The sequence below is a fragment of the Scyliorhinus canicula genome, chromosome 6 (genome assembly GCF_902713615.1).
Source record: "Scyliorhinus canicula chromosome 6, sScyCan1.1, whole genome shotgun sequence".
Lineage (NCBI taxonomy): Eukaryota > Metazoa > Chordata > Chondrichthyes > Carcharhiniformes > Scyliorhinidae > Scyliorhinus > Scyliorhinus canicula.
Window position 1 is genome coordinate 32,580,360 of NC_052151.1, and position 25,666 is coordinate 32,606,025.

A 25,666-nucleotide genomic window follows, 5' to 3' on the forward strand; every position below is an offset into this window, starting at 1 on the left:
AATGATAGAAGTATAGGGTAATACAACAGAGGAGGTTTGTACAGTCAAATGGACCATCTGAAATATATGGGGTTATTGAAAAAATAATTGTTAGCTGCTATTCAAAATCAGCGTGGACCGGATAATACATATCATCCAAAATGACAAGGCCATAGTTAGATAGAATGCAAATATGATGCAGGCCACTTCTCTGCTTTCTACTTCAATGCCACCTAAATGTACATCTGGTAAACTGCAAAATGTTGCCTTGTCTTATCATGCTGGTGATTTATATTTAGTAGAAGCGAAGCAGCTTAAGGCCCGAGGCAACTGCAACAACAATCATTGTCTCCAGAAATTATGCTGATTTTTGAGAGCACAGAAATAGTTTAGAATTGAAATGACAACGGAAAAGTCACAGATTTCCTTACCTTGATGCTTATCCAAAGTTCTAAGTCTCAGAAGTTGTAACAATAATAATTGCTGCAGTACAACTCCAAGGCCAACATCTGCCTGATAATACAGAAAACTGCCCAGGGTGTCCTGTCCACAAAAAGCAATCCTGGCCCCATCAGCCTCCTCTCAATCATTAGTAAAGTGATGGAAGGTGGGTGTAGTAATCCACGGGAGGCAGGAGTTCCATCACCACACCAATATTTATTTACAATAACGATATTACAGGAGCAGCTACAAACAGTGCTGTTAGCAGTCCAGTCAACTTAAGACTGCTCCACAAAGCCTACACAGGTGATTATATGGGCCCCCTCAATGAGCTATCATTGAGGGAGCTCATACTCCAATTGGCCAACCAATAAAGCCAATTGGAGTTCATTACATCCCTCTCCCCCCAAGGTCCGAGGAATTCCGGCCAGCTGGCATTCCTCTGAGCTTCTTCCTGCTCCTCATGTCTGGGTCTGTCACCTCTGTGTTGTCCGCCGGGTCGTTCTCCGAAGTGGGCGGGATGTACCTTATAGGTGCCCGTCTTTTCCTTGATGACCTCCTTGGAAGTTGTTCTTCCTCTTCCTCAGGGAGAGGTGTCGCGGCGGCCTCGTCGAGTGTGTCCATCTCCGACTCTGATGACTGGATGACGGGGTCTGGAGAAATTGCTCGGGGCTGGGGTGTGGGTATCCTTTCCGTCTGGGCTATCCCAGCTTGAGGCGGTCCTGCTTCGCCTGCCTCCAGGTGTGGTTCCGCTGCCCTTATTTGGTCTAGGTGTTTCTTCAGCACCTTACCTCCTATTGAAACCTCATAGGATATGGGCCCTGTTTGGGACTCTACCGTGCCTTTGACCCACGTTGGTCCATTCCCATAATTCTTGACCCAAATCGGTGCCCCCACCTGGAAATGTCTCTGCTGCCGACTATTATCATGCCCCCTGCATTGGGCCTCCTGTTGTTTCTCCACTTTCCCCGTTAAATTTGGGAAAAGGAGACTCAGCCTCGTTCGCAGCCGCCTTCCCATTAAGAGTTCAGCTGGCGGTATGCCCGTTGTGGAATGCGGTGTGGTCCTGTAATCAAACAGCCAGTGGGAGAGCTTTGCGTCTATTGACGCTGCCGGCTGCTTCTTGAGACCTGCTTTAAGTGTCTGGACCGCTCTCTCTGCCAGGCCATTGGTCGCTGGATGGTAAGGGGCCGTTTTGTTGTGACGGACACCGTTTTCCTTCAGGAATTTTCCAAATTCCCCACTTGTAAATGCCGTTCCGTTGTCTGACACCAATACCTCTGGAAGTCCATGTGTTGCAAATGAGGCCCTGAGCATTTCAATTATCGATGCTGTGCTATGCACGCGTGGGTTCGAATCCCATCCTCGTCGCTACTGCAGTTATCCACGGGAGGCTGGAGTTCCGTCACCACACCAATATTTATTTACAATAACGATATTACAGGAGCAGCTACAAACAGTGCTGCTAGCAGTCCAGTCAACTTAAGACTGGATCACAAAGCCTACACAGGTGATTATATGGGCCCCCTCAATGAGCTATCATTGAGGGAGCTCATACTCCAATTGGCCAACTAATAAAGCCAATTGGAGTTCATTACAGTGGGGTTGGCAGTGTTATCAAGCGGCACTTCCACAGCAATAACCTGCTCACGGGCACTCAGTTTGGATTCCGCCAGGGGCCACTCACCTCCTGACCTCATTACAGCCCTGGTCCAAACATGGACAAAACAACTGAGCTCAATAGGTGAGAGTGGACTGCCCTTGACGTTGATAGAGTGTGGCATCAAGGAGCCCCAGTAAAACTAGAGCCAATGGGAATCGGGGGTGGCGGGCGGGGGGGAGATTCTCCGCTGCTGGGAGGCATACCCGGCACAAAGGAAGATGGTTGTGGTGGTTGGAGGTCAATCACCTCAGCTCCAGGACATCACTGCAGGAGTTCCTCAGGGTAGTGTCCTAGGCCCAACCATTTTCAGCTGCTTCATCAATCACCTTCTTTCCATCATAAGGTCAGAAGTTGGGATGCTAGCTGAAAATTGGACAATGTTCATCACCATTTGCAACTCTTCAGATATTGAAGCAGTCCATGTCCAAATGCAGCAAGACCTGGACAATAATCAGGCTTGGAACAACAAGTGGCAAGTAACATTTGCACCACACAGGTGCCAGGTAATGACCATCTCCTACAAGAGAGGATCTAACAACCTTGCCTTGATAGCCACTGGTATTACCACGACCAGATCCTTCAAAATCAGCATCCTGGGGGTTAACACTAAACAGGAACTGAACCTGACCATCCATAGAAATACAGTGGCTAGGTATTCTGTGGTTAGTCATTCTTCTCTTAACTCCCGAAAGTCGGTCCACCATCTACAAGGTACAAGTCACAAGTGGGAATATTCTCCATTTGCCTGCATGAGTGCAGCTCCATTGACTGCCCAGAAGCTTAACAACATCCAGGAAAGAGCAGCCTGTCTGATTGGTGTCCCATCCACCAATCTAAACATCCTCTTCCTCAACCACTGCTGCATAGGGGCAGCTGTGTGCAACATCTACAAGACACACTGAAGCAACTCACCAAGGCTCCTTACCTTCCAAACCCACAACCACTACCATCTAGAAGGACAAAGGCAGCAGATACCTGGGAACCCCAACACCTGGACGTTCCCCTCCAGGCCACGCATCATCCTGACTTGGAAATACATCGCCGTTCCTTCACTGTCGCTGGGTCAAAATTCCGGAACTCCTTCCACAACAGCAGTGTGGGTGTACATGGACTGCAGCCGTTCAAGAAGGCAGCTCAGCACCACCTTCTCAAGGGCAATTAGGGATGGGCGATAAATGGACTAGCCAGCGACGCCCACGTCCCATGAAAAGATGAGAAAAAAAAGCCAACAAAACAGTTCATGTGTGATAATCCTCTGCCCTTTTCAGGAAGATTAGTTTGAAAAGGTGTCACTGACAGAGAAAAAATATGTAAATCTGTTGACAAATATTGGTTATAGCCCATTTTCAGGGGCAAGCATCATGGTTTGTGATATGCCCATGTCCATTCCCATCGAGGCAGTAACTCATAAGCTGTATTTTGCCTTGTCATTTAAATGATTGTAATGCTGGGCTGCGCTACTGATTGGCTGAGAGCTGATTGGTAGGCCCATTAGTGTGCGCTGATAGCACGTAAGCACAGGAGCTGTAGCGGTACCAGTACTCCTCTTAAAGGCAGTCTGTCCAGCTAACAGAACCAGCTAACAAAGTCAGGATAAGAAAGTCTCAAGCTTGGGCGTTATTGTGAAGGCCCAAGGGCAGTTGATAAGGGCTCTGGAGAACATCATTAAGGGGCCTCTGTCTGTTCATAAGCTGATCACGCAGCCCCATCATGTCTGGTAACTAATTTAGTTGGACCTATAGGTAACCTATAACCTGTACGATTGGCTCGTGTCCATCCGAGGTGGACTGAATAACTGTTTAAACTGTATAAGTCCTCTCTGTCCCAGATTTTCAGCAACAGCTGATGGAGATGACAGGTGATTCTCCTCCAAGTTTGAAAATCTCCGCTGGGATCCGTCCACTACTGAAGCTTTTCCATTCTTCATGTATTTAATGGCGGCTTCGACTTGGTGGAAGTCCAAGTTCATTTTTGGTGGTGAGTTGGGGCTTCCTCAAACACGTCCACATCTGTGGTTATATCACGGTTTTGAAGTGTTCTCTCCATCAAAGGCCAATGTTTTCTCTGTCTCTCAAGAGGGTTCCGTCCTTACTCTGCACCGGTGTGAGGCCTGGGGTATTTTGTCCATTATATTGCCTTGGTGGCACTGAAGAAGCTTCAGGTGTCATGCTTGTTAGTGAAGAGTTGCAGCTCCTTGGCTTTCCCTAGTTCTTCTTTGTACCTCCGGCTTGGCCAATGGACAGGCTGTACTCTTTGCCTTGATGGTTATGTCATTTTGCCAGACCGTGGAGAGCTTCCCTCTTGTTGTCGATGAGGCCTTGGATGGAGTGGTCATTCCCGTTGAACCAATCTTGGTGTTTCCCGGTCTTGTAGCTGATGGTTTCTTCACAGCTTGAGATGATGGCTGTCTTCAGTTTTTTACAGTTTTCCCCCACTCCATTAGAATGAACATTTTGGAGATTTTGGCGAAGACATCATTAGAAGTTCACCAGCATTCTTGGTTCTTGAAGCCACTTATGTTGATCTTTTTTCTGAGCTGTTTCTTCATATTCCGCTGCTTCTGGTGGAGTTTGATGGACATAGAGGAGCTGATGAGCCCATGGTCTGTCCAGCAGTCATCTGCACTGGTCATCGCTTTGGCGATGAGGGCGTCCTTTTGGTCTTGGGATCGGATGATGACGACGTCAGTCATGCGCCAGTGCTATGAGTGTGGATGTCACCGGGAATTATTGAACTTATCTTTTTGGCAGAACTCGTGATGCATTGGTGTTCCAAACATTTGTTGAGCAGAAGAACCCTGTTGGAGTTTTAATTCCCAACATTTTCCTTTCCGATGGTTCCTTTCCACATTTGAGAGTCCTTCCCAACCCTGCCGGTAAAGTCCTCAAGGAGGATGGTTATATCTTCCTTAGAAATGTTGGGAAGTATGGTGTCCAGGGTGTAGTTGAAGCCTTCTTTGGGCTCATCACTGGTGTCAAGGGTTGGGGTATAGGTGCTCACGACTGTTGCCTGCTGGTTCTTGGCAAGTTGTAGGCAGAGGGCCATGAGGCACTCGTTGATGCCGATAGGAAGCTCCGATAGTCGGGTGACGAGTTCATTCTTGTTGGTGAAACCGATTCCATGTGTCCTGGGCTGATGCTTGGGTTTTCCTCTCCACAAGAAGGTGTAACCATCACCATCGTCCCTCAGTTGCCCTTCACCTGGTCTTTGGGTCTCTTGCAGCGCAGCAACATCAATGTTGAAGTGCCTGAGATCACAGGCAACAAGGGCAGTTCTCCGTTGCGGTCGATTGTTCTGCTCATTATCCATGAGGTTTTGTACACCCCAGATTCCGAAATTCAGTTTAATTTTGATTTTCTGATTTCTGGTGGCGTTTGCGAGCGGGTTGGCCGCATCGAGAGGAGCTCCCTCTGGTGGCCACTATTTGCGGTGCTTTCGGGTGTTTCCCCAATTCTTCGCTCCCCCCCCCCCGATTATTGTCGGCCTATGGGGCCATACCGGGTAGCAAGCGGGGCCGGTTTGAAAACCGCGCGGGTGTCGGGCAGCTGGTGCTGAGGTGGTGGGCCCAGCGCGCGCGGAGGTTGGAGCAGTGGGGGCGGAACTAAATGGAGGCAGAGGCAGCAGGCCCAAAGCCAGGGCGCGATGTAGGTGAGATGTCCCATATCGGATGGCTCTTGCCTAGATTGTGATGAGAAGATTAAAGTCCGGTCCCAGGGAAATTCTGGAGGAATACAAAAAAGAAGGGGAAGAAGTTTTAAAGAAATTTGGTGAAAGTTTTTTTCCCCCTTTTTTTTGAAGGAAGGAAAAAAATTTTTTTTTTGTTTTTTCTATTAAAAAAATAAGAAAAAAAAATTGAAGAAGGAAAGAAGGGTGGAAAAAAAAAGGAAAAATAATAAGCCATTAAAGGATGCGAAAAGCAGGGTCGAGGAAGGGAGGAAATGAGGGCTCGCCGTTGAATGAGAGGACGAGCAAAAGTGCTGACAAGATAGCGGATGCTGGACTGCGTGATGGGGCCGCACTACTTACGGTGGAGAAGATGACCGAGGTGATGGCGGTGGAGCTGGAAAAGCAGTTTGCGACGCACATGGAGGCTTTGAGGAAGGAGATGGCTGTCGCATTGGAGCCATTGGTGGAGGAGGCAATCGCCCCGGTGAGGGTAGCTTTGGCAAAGACATCAGCCGAGGTGAGAGAGCAGGGCGAGAAGATGAAGGAAGTGGAGAAGGCCGTGACACAGCACAGCGACCAGTTCACCTCGATGGGGGACGAGCTGCGGAGGGTGGTGGAGGTCAACAGCGCACTCCGAGCAAAGATCGAGGACTTGAAGAACCGCTTGAGGCGGCACAATCTGAGAATTGTGGGCTTGCCTGAAGGGGCAGATGGTCCAAGGCCAACAGAGTACTTTGCTAAGAAGTTGGCGGAGCTCCCGGTACGAATTGGACCGAGCTCATCGGTCATTAAGGCCGAAGCCCAAAGTCAATGAGCCGCTGAGAGCAGTAATTATCTGCTTCCATAAATACCACATGAAGGAGAAGGTGTCAAGCTGGGCGAAGCAGAAGCGCGAGGTGCAGTGGGACGGTGCTGGAGTTCGGATCTACCAGGACCTGACGGTGGAGTTGGCAAAAAGACGAGCGGCGTTCGGGCGAGTGAAGGCGGCGCTGTACAGAAAGGGGGTGCGATTTGGTATGGTATACCCGGCGAAGCTGAGGGTGAAGTATGATGCCAAATACTTTTATTTTGAGACAGTGGAGGTGGCTGAGGCGCTCGTCAGGGCAGAAGGCTTGGGACAGATGCGAGGAGCTGAGCTGGAAGAGAGACTGTGGACTGTGATTGGGGAGCTGGAAAATGTATAAATGCTGTAACTTTCTTTTTACTGATGTGTATTGTAATTTACTTCTCTTCACATTGTTACAGTGTTTAAGTTATTAGTTGGATTGATTGGCATTCTGTGTTGCGACAGTTATATCTTAGTTTAGTGAATTGTATGGGTTGGATTGTTGTTTTCGCTTTTTCTTTCTCTGGGACTGGGTGGGAGGGGACGGTATAGTGTGGCGGGGGGAGCCACCCGCACTAACTAACTAAAGTCGGCTAGTGAACGGAGGTGAGGTGAGAGGAGGGCGGTAGACATTGGAGCCTGGTTGGCAAGTTTCGATGGGCCGACGAGGCGAGGGGGGGGGGGGGGGGGAGAAGGGATGGATGTTGGGAGATGTTTTTTTCGAGAGGAAATGTAGGGGGGGGGGGGAGATTTGGGAGGGTGGGGGGGGGGAAGAGGTTCGATGTTAATAATGGATAAGGGCAGGTCAGGCTCATGGGGCAGGGCCCGGTGTTATGATGATGGTGGATAAGAAAGGTGGGGTGGGGGGGGGAGGTGGTGAGAGACCCCCAGTTAGGATAGTCACGTGGAACGTGAGGGGGTTAGGAGCCCTGTCAAGAGGTCAAGGGCGCTTGCGCATCTTAAAAGTTGAAAGCCGATGTAGCAATGCTGCAGGAGACTCACTTGTGGGTGAAGGACCAGGTGACACTTAAAAAGGGCTGGGTTAGTCAGGTGTTTCACTCTGGATTTGACGGAAGGGCTCGAGGGGTAGCGGTGCTGGTCAGCAAAAGGGTACGCTTCCAGATGGAGAAGGTAGTGGCTCATCAGGAGGGGTAGATATGTGATTGTGACAGGGGCGCTGGAGGAGAGGTTAGTCGCACTGTTAAGTGTATATGGTCCCAATTGGGACGATGTGGGATTCGCAAAGAAGGTGTTTGGGGCCTTTCCCGACTTGGACACACACAAACTGATAGTGGGGGGGACTGGAACTTGGTGCAGGAGCCAAGGTTGGACAGGGCATGGCCCCACTCGCTGGTCCCATCAGGGGGGGGCGAAGGCGTTAGCTGGGCTAATGGTGGAAATGGGAGGGGTGGACCCTTGGAGGTTCCTGCACCCGAGGGAGCGGGAGTACTCGTTTTTCTCAGCAGTCCACAAGGTATATTGGCAGATCGACTTTTTCGTGGTGGGAAAGGCTTTGCTGGCTGGAGTCAAAGGGCCGGAATACTCTGCAATTGCAGTGTCAGATCATGCTCTGCATTGGATGGATATGGTGCTGGAGAAAGGGGTAGCGCAGAGGCCGGGGTGAAAATTAGATGATGGACTTTTGGCGGAACCAAGTGTTCTGTGACAAAATTGAAACGGCAATTAAGGAATATATAGGTTTCAACTGTACGGGTGAGGTGTCGAAGGCAGTTGTCTGAGAGGCTCTAAAGGCGGTGAGGGGTGAGGTGATCTTGTTTAAGGCCAGGGTGGAGAAAGAGGAGAGGTTGGAGCGGCAGAGGGTAATAGATGAGATGTTGGAGGTAGATGAATGAAAATCGCTTATTGTCACGAGTAGGCTTCAATGAAGTTACTGTGAAAAGTCCCTAGTCGCCACATTCCGGCGCTTGCCCAGAAGACTGGTACGGGAATCGAACCGTGCTGCTGGCCTGCTTTAAAAGCCAGCGATTTAGCCCAGTGAGCTAGGAGTTATGCAGGAGATGGCCCAGTGAAGCTGGAAAAGATGAAGGAATTACAGGCGAGCTTCGGCCGTCTGTCCACCAGGAAGGCGGTGCGCCAACTGAGACGAGCAAGGGGGGCCGTTTATGAACATGGAGATAAGGCGGGGTGTATGTTAGCAGGTCAGCTCCGGAGGGAGGCAGCGGCAAGGGAAATTCTTCAGGTGAGGGATAGGGCAGGGAAGTTGGTGGCGGCTCCAGATCTGATTAACAAGGTTTTTGAGGAGTTTTATGAGAGGTTGTACAGGTCAGAGCCACCCGGGGGAGATTGTGAGATGCAGGAATTTCTAGATGGGTTGGAATACCCGAGGCTAGTGGAGGGGGACATGGCTACATTAGAAGGAGCGATAGTGGAGCAGGAGATAAAGGGTGCGATTGGGAGGATGCAGTAGGGGAAGGTGGCGGGGCCGGATGGGTTTACGGTGGAATATTATAAAAAATTCAAGGATAAGCTGGCACCCCTGATGGTGGGGATGTTTGAAGAGACGATAGGGAAGGGGGTGTTGCCACAAACCTTGGGGCAGGCATCAATCTCCCTGTTGCTAAAAAAAGATAATGATCTGACGGAGTGTGGGTCGTATAGACCCATATCACTTCTGAATGTGGACACAAAAGTATTGGCGAAGGTACTGGCGGGTCGGCTGGAGGAGTGCCTCCCGAAGGTGATAGGTGAAGATCAGACGGGGTTCGTGAAAGGGAGGCAGCTCTTTTCAAACATTAGAAAGGTTTTGAACGTTGTCATGGCACCGGCGGAAGGGAAGGAAACAGAGGTGGTTGTGGCATTCGACACTGAGAAGGTGTTTGACCGGGTAGAATGGGTGTACCTGATGGCAGTTCTGGATCGGTTTGGGATTGGGCCAAGATTTGTGAACTGGGTAAAGCTATTATATAAGGAGCCAAAGGCGAGTGTCCGGACGAACAACATCAGCTCGAGATACTTTTCTCTCCACCGTGGGACTAGGCAGGGATGTCCTATGTCCCCCATGCTGTTTACCCTCACGATTGAGTCATTGGCCATCCCATTAAGAAGTTCGGGGGTATGGAAAGAAATAGTGCGGGGGGGGTGTCCTTATCTGCCGATGATTTGCTGTTATATGTGTCGGAACCGAGTGTGTCGACAGGGCGAATATTGGAGCTGTTTCGAGTGTTTGGGACTTTCTCGGGGTACAAACTAAATCTAGACAAGAGTGAATATTTTGTGGTGTCTCGGCCGGGGGTGGGGGCAGGGGTCAGGGGGCTGCCATTCTGTAGGGCAGGGACTCACTTTAGGTACCTGGGGGTATAGGTTGCCCAGGAGTGGAGGGGGGGGGGGGGGGGGCTCCGTAGGTACAACATGGGCATTATTCATTATGCACTTTCAAGATCTGGATACCATCGAACCGAACATTAGTTCGGGGAGGATGGGTGGGAGGGTTGGGGGGGGGGGGGGGGGGGGGGGCGTGATGTGTGTTAACAGTGACTATGGGTGATTCCTGATTCCTTTTTCTGATTTGTTTGTGTGAACATGCAGACTAATGTCTGCGGTTTGGTGGGTGGATGAGATTGTTGTTATAGACATGGGGGTTGACATATTTGTTATTGATTATTGTGTGTTGTTGGTGGGTGAAAATATGGGAGGAAATGTGAAAAAGGAGGAGAATAAAAAATATTTTAACAAAAATTATGATTTTCTGATTGCAGGTAGGTGAGGCCTGCTGGATGAAATTTTCCAGCCAGGTTGGGGATGATGATTTCCTGAGGATTCCCTAATTTCCCCTTCCTTTATTTTTGCCATTATCGTTTTTGATCCATGGAAGCTTAAGGACATGTGTCTTTTTTAAAATAAATTTTGACTACCAAATTATTTTTTTTCCAATAATGGGGCAATTTTAAATTGACCGATTCACCTACCCTGCACGTGTTTTTGAGTTGCGGGTGTGAGACCCACGCAGACATGGGGAGAATGTGCAAACTCCCCATGGGCAGTGACCCGGGTCTGGGATCGAACCTGAGTCCTCAGCGCCGTGAGGCAGCAGTGCTAACCACTGCGCCACTGTGCTACCCAGTGGACATGTACCTTTAAGTCAAGCAGCAGAAAGAATGAAGAATTCAAGAAGTTGCATCATGGTAGACGGTGCTGCACGTTTTGGACGGCATGGCCCAGACGTTTCGGCACCCGAGAGATGGGGTTGGACTCAGTTTGATTGGTTGGCTAGTGACCAATGAATTGGTCAAAAGGCCGAATTCTGCCCGGTAACAGGTGGTGATTGGATCCTGCCTGAGTGGGATGATTTACAGAGACTTGAGGAAAGGACACACGGGGACAAGGACCTGCTCTCTCTTTCATGATTTCTTCAGAAATACTGTGAGTTGCTGTATTTCTGAAACTGCAGCGACCTGAATGAATCTATAGAGAAAACTATTACAGATCAACCTGAAAGCCTGGTCTGATGGAAAGGAGCAAGAAACAAACAAAGAGATCTAGGCGTACAGGTTCATAACTCCTTGAAGGTGGAGTCGTAGGTGGACAGGGTGGTGAAGAAGGCATTCAGCCTTATTGGTCAGATTATTGAATACAGAAGCGGGACGTCTTGCTGAAGTTGTACAAGACATTGATAAGACCTCACATGGAATACTGTGTTCAGTTCTGGCCACCTTATTATAGGAAGGATATTGTTAAACTAGAAAGAGTGCAGAAGTGATTTAAGAGGATGCTACCAGGTCTTGATGGTCGGTTATAAGGAGAGGCTGGATAGGATGGGACTTTTCTCCCTGGAGTGTAGGAGGCTTAGGGGTGATCTTATAGAGGTCTATAAAATAATGAGGGGCTTAGATAAGGTCGATAGGCAACATCTTTTCCCAAAGGTAGAGGAGTCGAGAACTAGAGGACATAGGTTTAAGGTGAGAGGGGAGAGATACAAAAGAGACCAAAGGGGAAATTGTTTCACACAGAGGGTGGTGAGCATCTGGAATGAGCTGCCAGAGGTAGTGGTAGAGGCGGGTACAATTCTTTCCTTTAAAATACAGTTAGGCAGTTACATGGGCAGGGTGGGTATAGAGGGATATGGGCCAAATGCGGGCCAGTGGGACTAGCTCAGTGATAGAAACTGGGCGGCATGGACAAGCTGGGCCGAAGGGCCTGTTTCCATGCTGTAAACATCAATGACTCTATCTGAAACAAAAGATTCTCATCTTTTATATTTACATTATCTTCTTTGTACAACCCCTCTCCTCCCCTCTGTGTCTGTCTGCCTTGTGTGTGTGTGTGTGTGTGTGTGTGTACATGGTGGAGGCAAGTTAAAGTGGGCGATTAGGAATTAGATAATAGTTAACCAGTTGTATTTGCTGTATATTTCACTGTAGTTATTGTTCTAAATAAAATGTAATTGTGTTTAAATTTACAAACCTGGTGACTGTAATTATTGGGCAGCCAAGAGCCAAAGATTTCGGATATTTTCCTAAAATTTATTGGTACCATGCACTAGCCCAGGGTGTCGTAACAAGGGCACCTTTTCTAGCCCTTTCCCCAAGCAGGGTGAACAGAGTGGATCCTGAAGAGAGCTGCTCAGTCTTGAAGAAAGCTGCCAAAACGATCTCCTGTTCCTATTCCAAGAGCGAGACAACTGAAGCAAACTCCACCGCCCATGTGCCAGTCCAAACCTGGGGACTTCCAGATCTCATGGTCCTGACCCGTCACCTCTCACCAATCGCTGCAGGGCTTGTCTGTGAGGGGGTTGGTTTCCTCCACGTGTACACCTGGAGGGGGACATCTTTAAAGTAGGTTTGATGTTGCACATCAGCAGACACATGGGGCGGGATTCACTAATCCCGTCAAAGTCAATGGACTTGTGAACGGCACCTGCACTTTATGGCACCTCCCCCATTACGACGTGCTGGTAACATTCCACCCATGATGTGTGTAACATGCGAGGCTTCACTTTTAGCCTTTCGGTGATGAGGTTTTGTCATCAGCCATGATTGAAGTAGATAATGGTGGTCCCTAAGGAAGCATTGTGACACATTGAACAATGTAGACAATTTTGCTTCATAGATGTGGAGATGCCGGCGTTGGACTGGGGTGAGCACAGTAAGAAATCTTCCAACAGGTTTGTTTCAAACACTAGCTTTCGGAGCACTGCTCCTTGTTCAGGTGAATGAAGAGGTATGTTCCAGAAACATATATGTAGACAAATTCAAAGATGCAAGACAATGCTTCATATTGCTTCATTGAATCATAGAATCCCTACAGTGCAGAATGAGGCCATTCAGCCCATCAAATTTAGCCTCTGAAAGAAAACCCTACCTCGGCTCACTCCCCCATCCTGTCCCTGTGACCCCATAACCCCACCCCTAATCTTTTGGATACTAAGGGGCAACTTAGCATGGCCAATCCACCCAACCTGCACACCTTTGGTCTGTGGGAGGAAACCAGAGCACCTGGAGGAAACCCACGCAGACACGGGGAGAAAGTGCAAATACCACACAGACAGTCACCTGAGGTTGGAACTGAACCTGCGAGCAGCAGTGCTAACCACTGTGCTACCATGTCACCCCTTGCTGGAGACTGAAGGAGTAATAGTAGTTTCACATGCAGAATGAGACGGTGTCGTCATTTACACGCCATAACCGTCTCACTCAATGCTTTTGAGAGAAATATATATGGGGTCACCTTGGCCTCTAGAATTTATATATCTAATTGCCCTTGAACTGAGTGGCTTGCTAGGCACCTTCAGAGGGCATTTAGGAGTCAATCACATTACTATGGATCTGGAATCATTTGTCAGCCAGACTGGGTATGGAGGACAGATTTCCTTCCCTAAAGGACGTTAGTGAACAAGATAGGTTTTTACGAAAATCGATAATGTTTCATCGATATCATTAGACTTTTATTTCCAGAACGTTATTGAATTGAAGTTTCACCATCTGCCGGTGTGGGATTCGAACTCGAGTCTCTGGATTACTAGTCCAGTGCCGATACCGCTCCATCACCACCTCCCCATTGCGTTTCTCCTGATCTCTCATTGCAGAAAATTGCTGAAAACCCTTGGGAAATGTAATAAGCGGCAGTCAGCACAATTTCTCAGCTAGTGTTATGGTGGGAGATCAGGTGAATGCTCTCAGACGTGTTGGTGTCAATTAATTTTCACAACCTTGGACTTCCGGTGGCGGCAATGCGGAGCTAAGCCGCACATTCGGCAGATCCCGCTGAAAACGGACTTTGGGGCTCTTTTCAGGGCCCCCAACGGAACTTTACCGGCAAATCCCGACGTGGGAAGTGGACCGGAGTCGACCCCTACGGTCCTATGGTCTGGACCAGGAGTGGGGTAAGGAGAAAAACGGAGAAAGCACCCCTGGAAAAGCGGGGGAAGAAAGACAAAATGGTGGCCGGAGGAGTGGGCGCAGGAGCAGCAGGCGACTCTGCTGCGCTGCTTCCAGGAGCTGAAGGTGGAGCTGCTGGAGTCGTTGAGGGAAACCACCAGGGAGCTGATGGAGACCCAGACAGCCCAGGGGGCCGCGATCCGGGAGCTGCAGCAGCAGGCCTCCGAAAGGGAGGATGAGGTTGTGGCCGTGGCGGGGAAGGTGGAGATGCACGAGGCGCTCCATAAAAGATGGCAGGAGCGGTTCGAGGAGCTGGACAACCGGTCGAGGCGGAAGAATTTGCGGATCCTGGACCTCACGGAGGGGCTGGAGGGGTCGGACCTGGTGGCCTATGTGGTTGTTATGATAAACTCGCTGATGGGGACTGGGTCCTGCCAGGAGCCCCTGGAGTTAGAGGGGGCCCACAGAATTCTGGCTAGGAGGCCCAAGCCGAACGAGCCGCCTCGCGGGCGGTGTTGGTGCGGTTTCATCAGTTCGTGGATCGTGAGTGTGTGCTCTGGTGGGCCAAGACGGAGCGGAGCAGCAAGTGGGAGAACACGGAGGTGCGGATCTTCCAGGGCTGGAGTGCGGAGGTAGCGAAGCGGAGGGCCGGGTTTAACCGGACGAAGGTGGTGCTACACAGACGGAAGGTGAAGTTTGGAATGTTGCAACCGGCGTGTCTGTGGGTCACCCATAAGGATCGGCACCATTATTTGAGTCCCTGGAGGAGGCGTGGGCCTTTGTGCAAGCCGAGAAATTGGACTCAAACTGAGGGTCTAAGATGGGGGATACTGTATAATACTGTACTTTTGTATTTGCTTGGTTTAGTGTAAGATGTGGGTTGGCCTTAGGGTGGGTGGGGTGATGTCGACAGGTCTTTTCTGTATGGGTTTTTCTGTAGGGGTCTGGTGGACGGGTTCGGGCAGGGGGGTAAACGGGAAGTTCGGGGAGCTGGTGTTGCCCTAGAGGAGGCGGGGCTGGGCAGGGCGAAAGCGCGGGCTTTCTTCTGGTTTCCCGCGCTGGGAGATGGTGGGGGCGGAGTCGGGGCTGAGAAGCGCGGGCCGTTGCTGGCTGTTTTCTTTTCCCGCGCAAGAGCAGGTGGGGGGGGGGAGAGGAGGACCCGTTGACGGGCACGATGGAGGAGGGGTAGTCCCACGTGGCGAGGAGTCGGAGTTAGGGCGGGAGTCGCCGGGGTCAGCAGAAGTTAGCTGGCTCATGGGAGTGCTATGGAGGGAGGGGCACGGCTAGGAGGGCTCCTAGCCTTCGTGGGGGGGGGGGGGGTACCGGTTGCTGCTGAAACGGTCAGGAAGGAGCTGGAGGATGCAGGGGTGCTGGAGGGGGGGAGTTGCCGCCGTGGGGAACTGGCAGAGCGGGGGACGCTGGCCGGTGGTGGGCAAGGGCTGGGTTATGGCTAATCGACAGGGAGGGGGGGCAGGGAGCCCTCTGATCCGGCTGATAACCTGGAATGTGAGGGGGCTGAATGTGCCGGTGAAATGGGCCCGGGTGTTTGCGCACCTGAAGGCGGATGTGGCCATGCTCCAGGAGACACACCTGAGAGTGGTAAATCAGGTTCGGCTGAGGAAGGGATGGGTGGGCCAAGTATTTCACTCAGGGCTGGATGAGAAGAGTAGGGGGGGGGGTGGCGCTCTTGGTGGGGAAGAAGGTGTCTTTTAAGGCATTAAATGTGGTGGCTGACAGTGGTGGGAGATATGTGATGGTGAGTGGTAAGCTGCAGGGGGAGCGGGTGGTGTTGGTGAATGTCTACGTCCCAAATTGGGACGATGCGGGGCTTATGCGGCGTATGTTGGGCCGCATTCCGGACCTGGAGGTGGGGGGCCTGTTCATGGGGGGGGGGACTTCAACACGGTACTGGATCCCCCATTGGATCGATCTAAGTCCCGGACGGGTAGGCGGCCGGCGGCGGCTAAGGTGTTGAATGGACCAGATTTGGGGGGGGGGGGGGGGGGGGGGGGGGGGTGGATCCCTGGAGGTTTGCGAGGCCAAGGGCCAGGGAGTACACATTTTTCTCCCACGTACATAAGGCCTATTCGAGGATTGATTTATTTGTCCTGAGCAGGGGGCTGGTTTCGAGGGTGGAGGGTGTGGAATACTCCGCCATTGCCATTTCAGATCATGCCCCGCACTGGGTGGACCTCGGGCTGGGGGAAGAGAGGGACCAACGTCCGCTCTGGCGCTTGGAGGTGGGACTGCTGGCAGACGAGGAGGTGGCCGAGAGGGTTCGGGGGTGTATCGAGAGGTACCTTGAGGCCAACGACAACGGGGTGGTCCGAGTGGGGATGGTCTGGGAGGCATTGAAGGCGGTGACTAGAGGGGAATTGATCTCCATCCGAACCCATAGGGAGAGGGGAGACAGAGAGAGAGGGAGAGATTGGTGGGGGAGATGGTGAGGGTGGATAGGAGATATGCGGAGGCTCCGGAGGAGGGATTGCTGGGGGAGAGGCGTAACCTTCAGGCCAGGTTCGACCTATTGACGACCAGAAAGAGGGAAGCTCAGTGGAGGAAAGCACAGGGGGCGGTGTATGAATACGTGGAGAAGGCGAGCAGGATGCTGGCACACCAGCTTCAAAAGCGAGACGCGGCCAGGGAGATTGGGGGAGTGACGGATAAAGCTGGGAAGGTGGTGCGGAGGGGGGTAGATGTTAATGGGGTCTTCAGGGACTTCTATGGGGAACTGTACCGGTCTGAACCCCCGGTGGAGGGGGGTGGAATGGGGCGCTTCTTGGACAAGCTGCGATTCCTGAGGGTGGAGGAGGAGCAGGTGGAAGGACTGGGGGCGCCGATCGAGCTGGAGGAGGTGGTTAAAGGGATAGGGAGCATGCAGTCGGGGAAGGCGCCGGGGCCGGATGGAAATCCTGCCGAATTTTATAAAAAATATGTGGACCTGTTGGGCCCCTTGTTGGTCCGGACCTTTAACGAGGCAAGGGGGGGGGGGGGGGGGGGGGGGGGGCTTTGCCCCCAACTATGTCACGGGCGCTGATTTCCTTGATCCTGAAGCGGGACAAGGACCCTCTGCAGTGCGGGCCATATACGCCGATTTCGCTGTTAAATGCTGACGCTAAGCTGCTGGCAAAGATCCTAGCCACAAGAATAGAGGATTGCGTGCCCGGGGTCATTCATGAGGACCAGACGGGGTTTGTGAAGGGAAGGCAGTTGAATACGAACGTGCGAAGGCTCCTCAACATCATTATGATGCTGGCTGTGGAAGGGGAGGCGGAGATAGTGGTGGCATTGGATGCAGAGAAGGCCTTTGATAGGGTTGAGTGGGAGTATCTGTGGGAGGTGTTGGAGAGGTTTGCGTTTGGGGAGGGGTTTATCCGGTGGGTGAGGCTGCTCTACGAGGCCCCGATGGCGAGTGTAGCGACAAATAGGAGGATGTCGGAGTACTTTTGGCTGTACTGGGGGACGAGACATGGGTGCCCCCTGTCGCCCTTGCTCTTTGTGTTGGCGATTGAGCCCCTGGCCATGGCGTTGAGGGAGTCAGGGAACTGGAGGGGCCTGGTGCGGGGTGGGGAGGAGCATTGAGTGTTGCTTTATGCGGATGACCTGTTGCTGTATGTGGCGGACCCGATGGGGGGATGCCGGGGGTGATGAGGATTCTTAGTGAATTCGGGGGTTTCTCTGGGTATAAGCTGAACCTGGGCAAGAGTGAGTTGTTTGTGGTGCATCCGGGGGATCAGGAGGAGGGGATTGGTAGGCTCCCACTGAAGCAGGCAGGGAAGAGCTTCAGGTACCTAGGGGTCCAGGTGGCGGGGAGCTGGGGGGCCCTGCACAAGCTCAACCTCACAAGGTTGGTGGAGCAGATGGAGGAGGAGTTTCAGAGGTGGGATATGTGACTGCTGTCACTGGCGGGGAGGGTGCAGTCCGTTAAGATGATGGTGCTCCCGAGGTTTTTGTTCCTGTTCCAGTGCCTCCCCATCCTCATCACGAAGGCCTTTTTTAGGAGGGTCAACAGGAGTATCACGGAATTTATGTGGCGCATGGGACTCCGAGGGTGAGAAGAGTGTTCCTGGAACGGGGCAGGGATTGGGGGGGGGGCTGGCATTGCCCAACCTCTGTGGGTACTGTTGGGCTGCCAACGCAGCGATGGTGCGTAAGTGGGTAACGGACGAGGAAGGGGCAGCATGGAAGAGGATGGAGGTGGCGTCATGTGTGGGCACGAGCCTGGAGGTGCTGGTAACAGCGCCGTTGCCGCTCCCTCCAACGAGGTATACCACGAGCCCGGTGGTGGCGGCTACCCTCAAAATTTGGGGGCAATGGAGACAGCATAGGGGAGAAGTGGAGGGCTCGATGGAGGCCTCATTAGGGGGGAACCATCGGTTTGTCCCAGGGAGTATTGATGGTGGATTTCTGGGCTGGCATAGGGTAGGGGTTAGGAGGTTGAGGGACCTGTTTGTGAAGGGGAGGTTCGCGAGCTTGGGGGTGTTAGAGGGGAAGTTTGGGCTCCCCCCGGGGAACATGTTTAGGTATATGCAGGTGAGGGCGTTTGCCAGGCAGCAGGTGGAGGGGTTCCCCTTGCTGCCCCCACGAGGGGTGCGGGATCGGTTGCTCTCGGGAGTGTGGGTTGGAAGAGGGAGGATTTGGGACATATACCGGGTGATGCAGGAGGTAGACAAGGCCTTGGTGGAGGAGCTGAAGGGTAAATGGGAAGAGGAGCTGGGTGAGGAGATTGAGGAGGGGACGTGGGCGGATGCCCTGGAGAGAGTGAATTCCTCCTCTTCCTGTGCGAGGCTTAGCCTCATACAGTTCAAGGTGCTGCATAGGGCCCACATGACTGGTACGAGGATGAGTAGGTTTTACGGGGGCGAAGACAGGTGTGCTAGGTGCTCGGGGAGCCCAGCGAACCACGCCCATATGTTTTGGGCGTGTACAGCGCTGGGGGAGTTTTGGAAGGGGGTAGCAAGGACGGTGTCGAGGGTGGTGGGATCCAGGGTCAAGCCAGGCTGGGGACTCGCAATTTTTGGGGTGGCAGTGGAGCCGGGAGTGCAGGAGGCGAAAGAGGCCGGTGTTCTGGCCTTTGCGTCCCTAGTAGCCCGGCGGAGGATCTTGCTCCAGTGGAAGGATGCGAGGCCCCCAAGCGTGGAGGCCTGGATCAATGATATGGCGGGGTTCATCAAATTGGAGAAGGTGAAATTTGCCCTGAGGGGATCAGTACAAGGGTTCTTTAGGCGGTGGCAGCCTTTCTTGGACTTCCTGGCAGAACGGTAGGGAAATAGGCCGGCAGCAGCAGCAACCCGAGGAGGGGGGGGAGAGCGAGGGAGGGAGGGGGGGGGGGGGTTTGGATCGGTGGAAGGGAGAACTGTGTACATGGGTTTGTGGGATGTGGTGGGTGTTATCTCTTTCCCTTTTGTTGTTTGGGTGTTCTTTTGTTTTTTCTTTTGTTTGTAGTTGCATTTGAAGATGGGTGGGTGTTGTTCTTGGGTTGTTACCACGGTTGTTTTGTTAATGTAGTTGTGATGTTTATATTTTGTAAAAATTTCAATAAAAATGTTTAAAAAAAAAAAATAATTTTTCACAACCTTGCCATTTCTTACACCCATAGCTCAAAACTTGATTTTACCTGAGTTGAATGATAGCCATAGAAATAAGATTGAAATATTGGAAGGCTAACTCATGAACAACACAGAGATCTATAGGTTTGGGTAAGATAATAATATGGTGGATTGTAAATTATATGAATAATAGCCTTATTTTTATGAACAAAACAACGTTCGACTGAATTGCAAAGCCATAATGCATGTTATTAAAATAAATACTTTTCAAGGGACATGGACTGAAGAATAAAGCTGTGCGAAAAGGGGGAGAAGTCAGAAGACTAACAACACTTTTCTTGAATAAGGAGATTAGAAATCACCAACAGGCTAAGGGCAAAATACAAAGAAATAGATGAGTTTATTACCCAAGTTGGCATCTTAATTTACACTACAAACTGATTGAATCTCAAAGTAATAAAGCCAAATCATTCACATATATCTGAATAAATTACCCTCAAGGCACAGACTGTTTACAGAAGAGCTAGAAAATTACCAGAGTATACCGACATTATGAATGTTTACATTCATTAAACTCAAATGAAACTATATTAGAGTGAGACAGAAGCATTCAATTGACAGTCAAATAATTCTCAACTGTTCACAAACTCAGAACAAAAATCCAATGGCATGGATTTTTGCAGAGCTGCAAGGACCCTGGAGATGTGTAAACATGGCATCCAATTGCAGGAATCCTGCCTCTATTCCTGGTGCCTTCAACATTCAATGGTGAGGGATAAGGGTGCAGATGGAAAACCCACTCCCTGCACTCTCAACATTGTGGGGATGGACATTTCCTAGTCCCATGAAATTTTCATGGAGTTGGCCTAGTTTCTCCATGACTGGTGGTTCGCAGCTCCTCAAAGGTGTCAGGAACCGTGATCTGGAATATTTTGAAATTTCTGTTGAAAGACCTTGATCATGCACTCCATGCCCATTGATGCCAATTTATTCCCCCATCCACGCCTTCATGCCCTGTTAAATCCTCCAGGCTGACACATGCCGCCCACCCAATTCAATAGCCTGTCATACTTTCCAAGCCAAATCATACATAATAAGGCTTAACTGAGAGCCCAGACTCCCATAAAATCATTATGATACAGCTGGGAGAAGGGAAGTCTCCGTCTGACTGACAGCTTTGTGATATTATAATAAGAGTCTTTTTCTGGGATCTCTTTTGTCAATGGCTCAATGTATATTTGCACAAGAGCCATCGAGGGGTTGTAACTTCTGTTACCATTACAGTAAAAGTTTAGATGAGTGACACTTTTATAGGGTGGTAGTAGCAACAGTACATTTAAAGAATATTATGAATGTGTGTTTTAGAACATAGAACAGTACATTACTGTACAGGCCCTTCAGCCCACGATGTTGTGCCGACCATTTATCCCAATACAAGATCAACCTAACCTACACCCCTTCAATTTACTGCTGTCCATGTACCTGTCCAAGAGTCGCTTAAATGTCCCTAATGACTCTGACTCCACCACCTCTGCTGGCAGTGCATTCCACACACCCACCACTCTCTGTGTAAAGAACCTACCTCTGACATCTCCCCTATACCTTGCTTCAATCACGTTAAAATTATGTCCACTCATGAAAGCCATTTCTGCCCTGGGGAAAAATCTCTGGCCATTCATTCTATCTGTGCCTCTCTCACTTTGTACACCTCTATCAAGTCACCTCTCTTCCTTCTTCGCTCCAGTGAGAAAAGCCCTAGCTCCCTCAACCTTTCTTCATAAGACATGCCCTCCAGTCCAGGCAGCATCCTGGTAAATCTCCTCTGCCCCCTCTCCAAAGCAGCCTCCTTCCTATAATGAGGTGACCAGAACTGGACACAATATTCCAAGTGTGGTCTAACCAGGGTTTTATAAAGCTGCAGCAAAACCTCACGGCTCTTAAACTCAATCCCCCTGTTAATGAAAGCCAACACACTATACACCTTCTTAACAACCCTTTCAACCTGGGTGGCAGCTTTGAGGGATCTATGTAAGTGGACCCCAAGATCTCCCTTTCCCTCCACACTTCAAAGAATCCTGATGTATTCAGCATTCAAATTCGACATTCCAAAATGAATCACTTCACATTTATCAAGGTTGACCTCCATCTGCCATTTCTCAGCCCAGCTCTGCATCCTGTCAATGTCCTGTTGTAACCTGCGCCAACCTTCAACACTATCTACAACTCCACCAACCTTCGTGTCATCGGCAAACTCACTAACCCACCCTTCCACTTCCTCATTCAAGTAATTTATAAAAACCACAAAGAGCAGAGGTCCCAGAACAGATCCCTGCGGGACACCACTGTCACCGACCTGCAGGCGGAATACTTTCCATCCACTGCCACTCCCTGTCTTCTTTCGGCCAGCCAATTCTGTACCAGACAGACAAATTTCCCTGTATCCCATACCTCCTGACTTTCTGAATGAGCCTACCATGGGGAACCTTATCAAATGCTTTACTAGAATCCATATACAACACATCCACTGCCCAACCTTTATCACTGTGTCTCGTCACATCCTCAAAGAATTCAAAGGGGCTTGTGAGGCATGACCTGCCCCTCACAAAGCCATGCTGACTATCTTTAATCAAACTATATTTTTCTAAATAATCATAAATCATTTCCAATATTTTGCTCACCACAGACGTAAGACTGACTGGTCTGAATCCAGGGATTTCTCTATTCCCTTTCTTGAACATGGGACCAACATTCATCTCCCTACAATCATCTGGTACTACTCCAGTGGAGAGTGAGGACGCAAAGATCATTGCCAACGGCGCAGCAATCTCTTCCCTCGCTTCCCGTAGCAACCTTGGATATATCCCGTCTGGCCCAGGGGACTTATCTATCCTGATGCTTTTCAAAACTTCCAACACATTCTCCTTCTTAATATCAACCTGTTCAAGCCTAACAGCCTGGTTCACACTGTTCTCATTGGCAACAAGGTCCCTCTCTCTAGTGAATACTGAAGCAAAATATTCATTTAGAGCCTCCTCTACGTCCTCAGATTCTAGGCACAAGTTCCCTCCACTATCCCTGATCGGCCCTACTCTCACTCTGATCATACTCTTATTTCTCACATAAGTGTAGAAACATTTGGGGTTTCCCTAATCCTACCCGCCAGAGCTTTCCTCAATCCTTTTTTGAGTTCCTTCCAGGCTACCTTGTAATCCTCTAGAGCTGTGTTAGATCCTTGCTTCCTCAACCTTACGTAAGCTTTCTTCTTCCTCTTGACTAGAAGCTCCACTTCTCTTGTCATCCAAGGCTCCTTTATCTTACCATTCCATCCTTGTCTCAGTGGGACAAAACAATCCAGCACTTGCAGAGAGTTTTAAAGCAGTTCCACACCTGCCATTGCTGCTATAAAATTCATTTGCTCTTCACGGTGTGCATACTGGGTGAATGGGCATGTAAATTCCAAGAGTTACCATGGAGGATATGAGGGGAGCATTGGAATGGGTAGAAGGCAGGGGTTAGTATGGACGTGGATATTAGGAGTGGGCGGGGGTCATGAAAGTTAAGAGCTAGAGAGCCAAAGATATAAGTAAAGAACTGAGATGATGTCCCAGAGAACCAAGGTGGCCTTTTTAAATAGCCCACCACAGCACTTAGCTGTGCATGTGGCTACCTCCAATTTGTTTCACAGGGCAGCACAGCAGCATAGTGGTTATCACAGTTGCTTCACAGCTCCAGGGTGCCAGGTTCGATTCCCAGCTTGGGTCACTGTCTGTGCGGAGCCTGCACGTTCTCCCCGCGTCTGCGTGGGTTTCCTCAGGGTGCTCCGGTTTCCTCCCACAGTCCAAAGATGTGCAGATTAGGTGGCTTGGCCATGCTAAATTGCTCTTAGTGTCCAAAAATGTTAGTTGGGGTTATGGGATAGGCTAGAAGTGTGAGCCTAAGGGCAGCACAGTGGCGCAGTGGTTAGCACTGGGACTACGGTGGTGAGGACCTGGGTTTGAATCCCGGCTCTGGATCACTGTTCAAAGAACAACAAAAAATGACAGCACAGGAACAGGCCCTTCGGCCCTCCAAGCCCGCACCGATCCAGATCCTCTGTCTAAAACTGTCACCTATTTTCTAAGGATCTGTATCCCTCTGCTCTCTGCCCATTCATTTATCTGTCTAGATGCATCTTAAATGACGCTATCGTGCACGCCTCGACCACCTCCGCCGGCAATGCATTCCAGGCACCCACCACCCTCTGCGTGAAGAACTTTCCACGCATATCTCCCTTAAACTTTTCCCCTCTCACCTTGAACTCATGACCCCTAGTAATTGAGTCCCCCCACTCTGGGGAAAAAGCTTCTTGCTATCCACCCTGTCTATACCTCTCATGATTTTGTAGACCTCAATGAGGTCCTCCCTCAACCTCCATCTTTCTAATGAAAATAATCTCAATCTGCTCAACCTTTCTTCATAGCTAGTGCCCTCCATACCAGGCAACATCCTGGTGAACCTCCTCTGCACCTTCTCCAAAGCATCCACATCCTTTTGGTAATATGGCGACCAGAACTGTACGCAGTATTCCAAATGTGGCCGAACCAAAGTCCTATACAACTGCACCATGACCTGCCAACTCTTGTACTCGAAACCCCGTCCGATGAAGGAAAGCATGCTGCATGCCTTCTTGACCACTCTATCGACCTGCACAGCCACCTTCAGGGTACAATGGACCTGAACTCCCAGATCTCTCTGCACATCAATTTTCCACAGAGCTTTTTCATTTACTGTACAGTTCGCTCTTGAATTGGATCTTCCAAAATGCATCACCTAGCATTTGCCTGGATTGAACTCCATCTGCCATTTCTCTGCCCAACTCTCCAATCTATCTATGTTCTGCTGTATTCTCTGACAGTCCCCTTTACCATCTGCTACTCCACCAATCTTAGTGTCATCTGCAAACCTGCTAATCAGACCACCTATACCTTCGTCCAGATCAGTTATGTATATCACAAACAGTGGTCCCAGCACGGATCCCTGTGGAACACCACTGGTCACAGTTCTCCATTTTGAGAAACACCCCTCCAATACTACTCTCTGTCTCCTGTTGCCCAGCCAGTTCTTTATCCATCTAGCTTGTACACCCTGGACCCCATGAGACTTCACTTTCTCCATCAGCCTACCATGGGGAACCTTATCAAATGCCTTATGAAGTCCATGTATATGACATCTACAGCCCTTCCCTCATCAATCAACTTTGTCACTTCCTCAAAGAATTCTATTAAGTTGGTAAGACATGACCTTCCCTGCACAAAACCATGTTGCCTATCACTGATAAGTCTATTTTCTTCCAAATGGGAATAGATCCTATCCCTCAGTATCTTCTCCAGCAGCTTCCCCACCACTGACGTCAGGCTCACCGGTCTATAATTACCTGGATTATCCCTGCTACTCTTCTTAAACAAGGGGACGACATTAGCAATTCTCCAGTCCTCCGGTACCTCCCCGTGTTCAAGGATGCTGCAAAGATATCTGTTAAGGCCCCAGCTATTTCCTCTCTCACTTCCTTCAGTAACTGGGGTAGATCCCATCCGGACCTGGGGACTTGTCCACTTTAATGCCTTTTAGAATACCCAACACATCCTCCCTCTTTATGCCAACTTAACCTAGAGTAATCAAGCATCTATCCCTAACCTCAACATGGCCCTCTCCTTGGTGAATACCGATGCAAAGTACTCGTTAAGAATCTCACCCATTTTCTCTGACTCCACGCATAACTTTCTTCCTTTGTCCTTGAGTGGGCCAACCCTTTCTCTAGTTACCCTCTTGATCCTTATATTTGAGTAAAAGGCTTTGGGATTTTCCGTAACCCTGTTTGCTAAAGATATTTCAAGACCCCTTTTAGCCCTCTTGATTCCTCGTTTCAGATTGGTCCAAAGCTTTGTCTGTCTTCAGTCGCCTAGGCCTCATGTATGCTTCCTTTTTCCTCGTAGCTAGTCTCACAATTTCACCTGTCATCCATGATTCCCTAATCTTGCCATTTCTATCTCTCATTTTCACAGGGACATGTCTGTTCTGCACTCTAATCAACCTCTCTTTAAAAGCCTCCCACATATCAACTATGGATTTACCTTCAAACAGCTGCTCCCAATCCATATTCCCCAGCTCCTGCCGAAATTTGGTATAGTTGGCCTTCCCCAATTTAGCACTCTTCCTTTAGGACCACTCT